The sequence below is a fragment of the Muntiacus reevesi genome, chromosome 1 (assembly GCF_963930625.1).
Source record: "Muntiacus reevesi chromosome 1, mMunRee1.1, whole genome shotgun sequence".
Lineage (NCBI taxonomy): Eukaryota > Metazoa > Chordata > Mammalia > Artiodactyla > Cervidae > Muntiacus > Muntiacus reevesi.
In genome coordinates this window covers 194443965-194451755 of record NC_089249.1, presented here as the reverse complement: position 1 = coordinate 194451755, position 7791 = coordinate 194443965, and positions in this window count along the sequence as shown.

Genomic DNA, 7791 nt, shown 5'->3' with positions numbered 1-7791 from the left:
TGTGTTCCATTACTCAATTCACCCTTTCCAGGGGCTGTTTCACGCTGCCAGACCCCGGGCCTTTCCTCCAGGTTCGGAGGTCCCAGTCTCCAAGGGTTTATGCCTGGGCCCCACAAACCTGGGCCCAAATCTGTGTGGCCTTAGGCAAGTGCCTCAACCTCTCTGAGCTTCACTTGTGTCCTCCACCCCTCAGGACCGTTGGGATAAATGCGGGAGGAAGGCACTGGCCAGCAGGACTGAGATAGGGGGAAAAGGACTGTGTGGATAGATGGGTGCTGAAAGCACATGCCAGTGGGGGTTGGGGGAGGGCGGTTAGCAGCTGTCACCAGGAGCGACAAGAGTTCAGGTTGGTGGAGGTCCCTGGTTCATGGCCAGTGTCCACACGAGGGCCAGTCAGGCTGGTTCCAGGACCTCAGGTCAAGATCAGTGTGGGAAAGCCAGGCCAGGGGGCTGACCTCTCACCCTCACTACAGCCCACTTGTCCCTGGGTCACCATCACCCTTGGCTTTGCATGTGAGGACGTTCAGCTCAACTAGTTCCTCTTGATTCCCTTCATTTTTCTCTCTGAAAAATGATTTCTCTTTTCATTGTCACCCAAGAAAATACAAAAATGCCCAAAGAAAAACAGAATCCTCCATGAAGTTTCTGGGTTGTCTCTTAGTGGGCTCAGAGGTGCAGAGAGCTGCCCAAAGTCACACAGCTCGGACACGGCAGGGCCAGAATTCAAAGCCATGACCACCCACCGTGGGAGGAAGGTGAATAGGGCTCGACAACCACCAGGTCTAGGACTGGCTGTGCAGCCTCGGGCAAGTCCTTCTCTTCTCTGTGCCTGTTTACTCATCTGAAGACTGGGGCTAACCAGTGCAAAGTAGGCAGTGAGCAAGTAAGTGGTGTGCCCACAGCTTTAGCAGGGCACCTAGGCACCAGACAGGCTGCATTTCTTAGCTTCCTGTGCAGCTAGTGGTGTGGCCATTTGACTACATTGCAGCACATAAGAAAATGAAGTGTTGGTTTCCAGAGAGGATCTCTAAAGGATGGGTGGGCCTTTCTCCTTCCCCTTGTCTCCTCGTTGATGGCTGGGATGTGAAGGATAGATGGAGCATCAGCAGCCCTCTTGTGTCATGAGGTGATGCTGAAAGCAACAAGATAGAAGCTGTTCTCCAACACTGAGACACCAACTCCAGACTTTGACATGAGAGAGGCATGACATGAACTCATGGCCAACAAGTCAACATTATTCGGAATTTTTCTGCCATCTATTCTGCAACAAACTGTAATTAGACACATTGATGTTGTTTAGTCACTAAGTCATGCCTGACTCTTTTGCAACCCCATGGATTGTAGCCCACCAGGTTCCTCTGTCCATGGGATTTCCCAGGCAAGAATACTGGAGTGGGTTGCCATTTCCTTCTCCAGGGGAACTTCCTGACCCAGGGATCGAACCCAAGTCTCCTGCATTGGTAGGTGGATTCTCAACCAGTGGGCCACCAAGGAAGCCCATCAGACACATATTTTCTCCTGTTCAAATTCCACATATACTTCTCCCATCCTCCCCTGTCCCCCACGAAGGGACTCATTTTTACACTGGCCTCAGTCTGAATACTATGAAATCAAGTGTTTGTGAATTGATTTTCTGTCAACATTAAAATAAATCTAAATCTATTAAAATGAAGTCAAAATCATTCACACAGAAAAATTTATATATATTTTTTCTTTTTTTGGCTGTGCCATATGGCATGTGGCTTCCCAGGTAAAGATGCAGGTTCTATCCCTGGGTTGGGAAGATCCCCTGGAGGAAGAAATAGCAACCCACTCCAGTATTCTTGCCTGGAAACTTTCATGGACAGGGGAACCTCAGTCCACAGAGTTGCAAAAAGTTGGACACAATTGAGTGACTTAGCATGCACACACATGTGGCATGTGGGATCTTCGAACCCATGCCCCCTGCATTGAAAGCTCTGAGTCTTTTTTTGTTTGCTTGTTTTATTTTGTTTTTCATTTATTTTTATTAGTTGGAGGCTAATTACTTTACAATATTATAGTGGGTTTTGTCATACATTGACATGAATCAGCCATGGAGTTACATGTGTTCCCCATCCCGATCGCCCCTCCCACCTCCCTCTACCTGCTCCCTCTGGGTCTTCCCAGTGCACCAGCCCCGAGCACTTGTCTCATGTATCCAACCTGGGCTGGTGAACTGTTTCATCCTAGATAATATACATGTTTCGATGCTGTTCTCTTGAAACATCCCACCCTTGCCTTCTCCCACAGAGTCCAAAAGTCTGTTCTGTACATCTGTGTCTCTTTTTCTGTTTTGCACATAGGGTTATTGTTACCATCTTTCTAAATTCCATATATATGTGTTAGTATGCTGTAATGTTCTTTATCTTTCTGGCTTACTTCACTCTGTATAATAGGCTCCAGTTTCATCCATCTCATTAGAACTGATTCAAATGAATTCTTTTTAATGGCTGAGTAATATTCCATGGTGTATATGTACCACAGCTTCCTTATCCATTTGTCTGTTGATGGGCATCTAGGTTGCTTCCATGTCCTGGCTATTATAAACAGTGCTGCGATGAACATTGGGGTGCACGTGTCTCTTTCAGATCTGGTTTCCTTGGTGTGTATGCCCAGAAGTGGGATTGCTGGGTCATATGGCAGTTCTATTTCCAGTTTTTTAAGAAATCTCCACACTGTTCTCCATAGCGGCTGTACTAGTTTGCATTCCCACCAACAGTGTAAGAGGGTTCCCTTTTCTCCACACCCTCTCCAGCATTTATTGCTTGTAGACTTTTGGATAGCAGCCATCCTGACTGGCGTGTAATGGTACCTCATTGCGGTTTTGATTTGCATTTCTCTGATAATGAGTGATGTTGAGCATCTTTTCATATGTTTGTTAGCCATCTGTATGTCTTCTTTGGAGAAATGTCTGTTTAATTCTTTGGTCCATTTTTTGATTGGGTCATTTATTTTTCTGGAATTGAGCTGCAGGAGTTGCTTATATATTTTTGAGATTAATCCTTTGTCTGTTGCTTCATTTGTTATTATTTTCTCCCAATCTGAGGGCTGTCTTTTCACCTTGCTTATAGTTTCCTTTGTTGTGCAAAAGCTTTTAAGTTTCATTTGGTCCCATTTGTTTATTTTTGCTTTTATTTCCAGTATTCTGGGAGGTGGGTCATAGAGGATCCTGCTGTGATTTATGTCTGAGAGTATTTTGCCTATGTTCTCCTCTAGGAGTTTTATAGTTTCTGGTCTTACATTTAGATCTTTAATCCATTTTGAGTTTATTTTTGTGGATGGTGTTAGAAAGTGTTCTAGTTTCATTCTTTTACAAGTGGCAGTTTTCCCAGCACCACTTGTTAAAGAGGTTGTCTTTTTTCCATTGTATATCCTTGACTCCTTTGTCGAAGATAAGGTGTCCATAGGTTCGTGGATTTATCTCTGGGCTTTCTATTCTGTTCCATTGATCTATATTTCTGTCTTTGTGCCAGTACCATACTGTCTTGATGACTGTGACTTTGTAGTATAGTCTGAAGTCAGGCAGGTTGATTCCTCCAGTTCCATTCTTCTTTCTCAAGATTACTTTGGCTATTCGAGGTTTTTTGTATTTCCATACAAATTGTGAAATTATTTGTTCTAGTTCTGTGAAAAATACCATTGGTAGCTTGATAGGGATTGCATTGAATCTATAGATTGCTGTGGGTAGTATAGCCATTTTGACAATATTGATTCTTCCCATCCATGAACACGGTATGTTTCTCCATCTGTTTGTGTCCTCTTTGATTTCTTTCATCAGTGTTTTATAGTTTTCTATGTATAGATCTTTTTTTTTCTTTAGGTAAATATACTCCTAAGTATTTTATTCTTTTTGTTGCAATGGTGAATGGTATTGTTTCCTTAATTTCTCTGTTTTCTCATTGTTAGTGTATAGGAATGCAAGGGATTTCTGTGTGTTAATTTTACATCCTGCAACTTTACTATATTCGTTGATTAGCTCTAGTAATTTTCTGGTAGAGTCTTTAGGGTTTTCTATGTAGAGGATCATGTCATCTGCAAACAGTGAGAGTTTCACTTCTTCTTTTCCTATCTGGATTCCTTTTACTTCTTTTTCTGCTCTGATTGCTGTGGCCAAAACTTCCAAAACTATGTTGAATAGTAGTGGTGAGAGTGGGCACCCTTGCCTTGTTCCTGATTTTAGGGGAAATTCTTTCAATTTTTCACCATTGAGGGTAATGCTTGCTGTGGGTTTGTCATATATAGCTTTTATTATGTTGAGGTATGTTCCTTCTATTCCTGCTTTCTGGAGAGTTTTAATCATAAATGGGTGTTGAATTTTGTCAAAGGCTTTCTCTGCATCTATTGAGATAATCATATGGTTTTTATCTTTCAATTTGTTAATGTGGTGTATTATATTGATTGATTTGTGGATATTAAAGAATCCTTGCATTCCTGGGATAAAGCCCACTTGGTCATGGTGTATGATTTTTTTAATATGTTGTTGGATTCTGTTTGCTAGAATTTTGTTAAGGATTTTTGCATCTATGTTCATCAGTGATATTGGCCTATAGTTTTCTTTTTTTGTGGCATCTTTGTCTGGTTTTGGAATTAGGGTGATGGTGGCCTCATAGAATGAGTTTGGAAGTTTACCTTCTTATACAATTTTCTGGAAGAGTTTGAGTAAGGTAGGTGTTAGCCCTTCTCTAAATTTTTGGTAGAATTCAGCTGTGAAGCCATCTGGTCCTGGGCTTTTGTTTGATGGAAGATTTCTGATTACAGTTTCGATTTCCTTGCTTGTGATGGCTCTGTTAAGATCTTCTATTTCTTCCTGGTTCAGTTTTGGAAAGTTATACTTTTCTAAGAATTTTTCCATTTCTTCCAAGTTGTCCATTTTATTGGCATACAGCTGCTGGAGGTAGTCTCTTATGATCCTTTGTATTTCAGTGTTGTCTGTTGTGATCTCTCCATTTTCATTTCTAATTTTGTTAATTTGGTTCTTCTCCCTTTGTTTCTTAATGAGTCTTGCTAATGGTTTGTCAATTTTGTTTATTTTTCCAAAAAAACAACTTTTAGCTTTGTTGATTTTTGCTATGGTCTCTTTAGTTTCTTTTGCATTTATTTCTGCCCTAATTTTTAAGATTTCTTTCCTTCTACTAACCCTGAGGTTCTTCATTTCTTCCTTCTCTAGATGCTTTAGGTGTAGAGTTAGGTTATTTATTTGACTTTTTTCTTGTTTCTTGAGGTAAGCCTGTAATGCTATGAACCTTCCCCTTAGCACTGCTTTTATAGTGTCCCATAGGTTTTGGGTTGTTGTGTCTTCATTTTCATTCATTTCTATGCATATTTTGATTTCTTTTTTGATTTCTTCTATGATTTTTTGTTATTCAGAAGCGTGTTATTTAGCCTCCATATGTTTGAATTTTTAACAATTTTTTTCCTGTAATTGAGATCTAATCTTACTGCACTGTGGTCAGAAAAGATGACTGGAATGATTTCAATTTTTTTGAATTTTCCAAGACTAGATTTATGGCCCAGGATGTGATCTATTCTGGAGAAGGTTCCGTGTGCACTTGAGAAAAAGGTGAAGTTGATTGTTTTGGGGTGAAATGTCCTATAGATATCAGTTAGGTCTAGCTGGTCCATTGTGTCATTTAAAGTTTGTGTTTCCTTGTTAATTTTCTGTTTAGCTGATCTATCCATAGTTGTGAGTGGGGTATTAAAGTCTCCCACTATTATTGTGTTACTACTAATTTCCTCTTTCATACTCGTTAGCATTTGCCTTACATATTGTGGTGATCCTATGTTGGGTGCATGTATATTTATAATAGTTATATCTTCTTCTTGGATTGATCCTTTAATCATTATGTAGTGTCCTTCTTTGTCTCTTTTTATAGCCTTTATTTGAAAATCTATTTTATCTGATATGAGTATTGCGACTTCTGCTTTCTTTTGTTCTCCGTTTGCGTGAAATATTTTTTTCCAGCCCTTCACTTTTAGTCTGTATGTGTCTCTTGTTTTGAGGTGGGTCTCTTGTAGACAGCATATATAGGGGTCTTGTTTTTGTATCGATTCAGCCAGTCTTTGTCTTTTGGTTGGGGCATTCAACCCATTTACATTTAAGGTAATTATTGATAGATATGGTCCCGTTGCCATTTATTTTGTTGTTTTGGGTTCACGTTTATACAACCTTTCTGTGTTTCCTGTCTAGAGAAGATCCTTTAGCATTTGTTGAAGAGCTGGTTTGGTGGTGCTGAATTCTCTCAGCTTTTGCTTGTCTGTAAAGCTTTTGAATTCTCCTTCATATCTGAATGAGATCCTTGCTGGGTACAGTAATCTAGGTTGTAGGTTATTCTCTTTCATTACTTTAAGTATGTCCTGTCATTCCCTTCTGGCCTGGAGGGTTTCTATTAATAGATCAGCTGTTATCCTTATGGGAATCCCTTTGTGTGTTATTTGTTGTTTCTCCCTTGCTGCTTTTAATATTTGTTCTTTGTGTTTGATCTTTCTTAATTTGATTAATATGTGTCTTGGGGTGTTTCGCCTTGGGTTTAATCCTGTTTGGGACTCTCTGGGTTTCTTGGACTTGGGTGGCTATTTCCTTCCCCATTTTAGGGAAGTTTTCAGCTATTATCTCCTCGAGTATTTTCTCATGGCCTTTCTTTTTGTCTTCTTCTTCTGGGACTCCTATGATTCGAATGTTAGGGCGTTTCACATTGTCCCAGAGGTCCCTGAGGTTGTCCTCATTTCTTTTGATTCTTTTTTCTTTTTTCCTCTCTGCTTCATTTATTTCCACCATTTTATCTTCTACCTCACTTATGCTATCTTCTGTCTCAGTTATTCTACTCTTGGTTCCCTCCAGAGTGTTTTTGATCTCATTTATTGCATTATTCATTTTTAATTGACTCTTTTTTATTTCTTCTAGGTCTTTATTAAACATTTCTTGCATCTTCTCAATCTTTGTCTCCAGGCTATTTATCTGTAACTCCATTTTGTTTTCAAGATTTTGGATCATTTTTATTATCATTATTCTAAATTCTTTTTCAGGTAGATTCCCTATCTCCTCCTCTTTTGTTTGACTTGGGCATTTTTCATGTTCCTTTACCTGTAGGGTATTTCTCTGCCTTTTCATCTTGTTTAGATTGCTGTGTCTGGAGTGTGCTTTCTGTATTCTGGAGGTCTGTGGTTCCTTTTTATTGTGGAGGTTTTACCCAGTGGGTGGGGTTGGACGATTGGCTTGTCAAGGTTTCCTGGTTAGGGAAGCTTGCGTTGGTGTTCTGGTGCATGGAACTGGATTTCTTCTCTTTGGAGAGCAATGGAGTGCCCAGTAATGAGTTTTTAGATGGGTCTATGTGTTAGGTGTGACTTTGGGCAGGCTGTATGTTGACACTCGGGCTATGTTCCTGTGTTGCTGGAGAATTTGCATGGTATGTCTTGCTCCAAAATTTACTGGCTCTTGGGTGGTGGTTGGTTTCAGTGTAGGTATGAAGGCTTTTGGATGGTCTCTTATTACTTAATGTTCCATGTATTCAGGAGTTTTCTGGTGTTCTCAGGTTTTGGGCTTAAGTCTCCTGCCTCTGAATTTCAGTTTTATTCTTCCAGTAGTCTCGAGACTTCTCCAACTATACAGCACTGATAATAAAACTTCTAGGTTAATGGTGAAAAGATTCTCCCCTGTGAGGGACACCCAGAGAGGTTCACAGAGTTACATGAAGAAGAGGAGAGGGAGGAGGGAGATAGAGATGAGCAGGAGGAGAAAAAGGGGGACTCAAGAGGAGAGAGACAGATCTACGC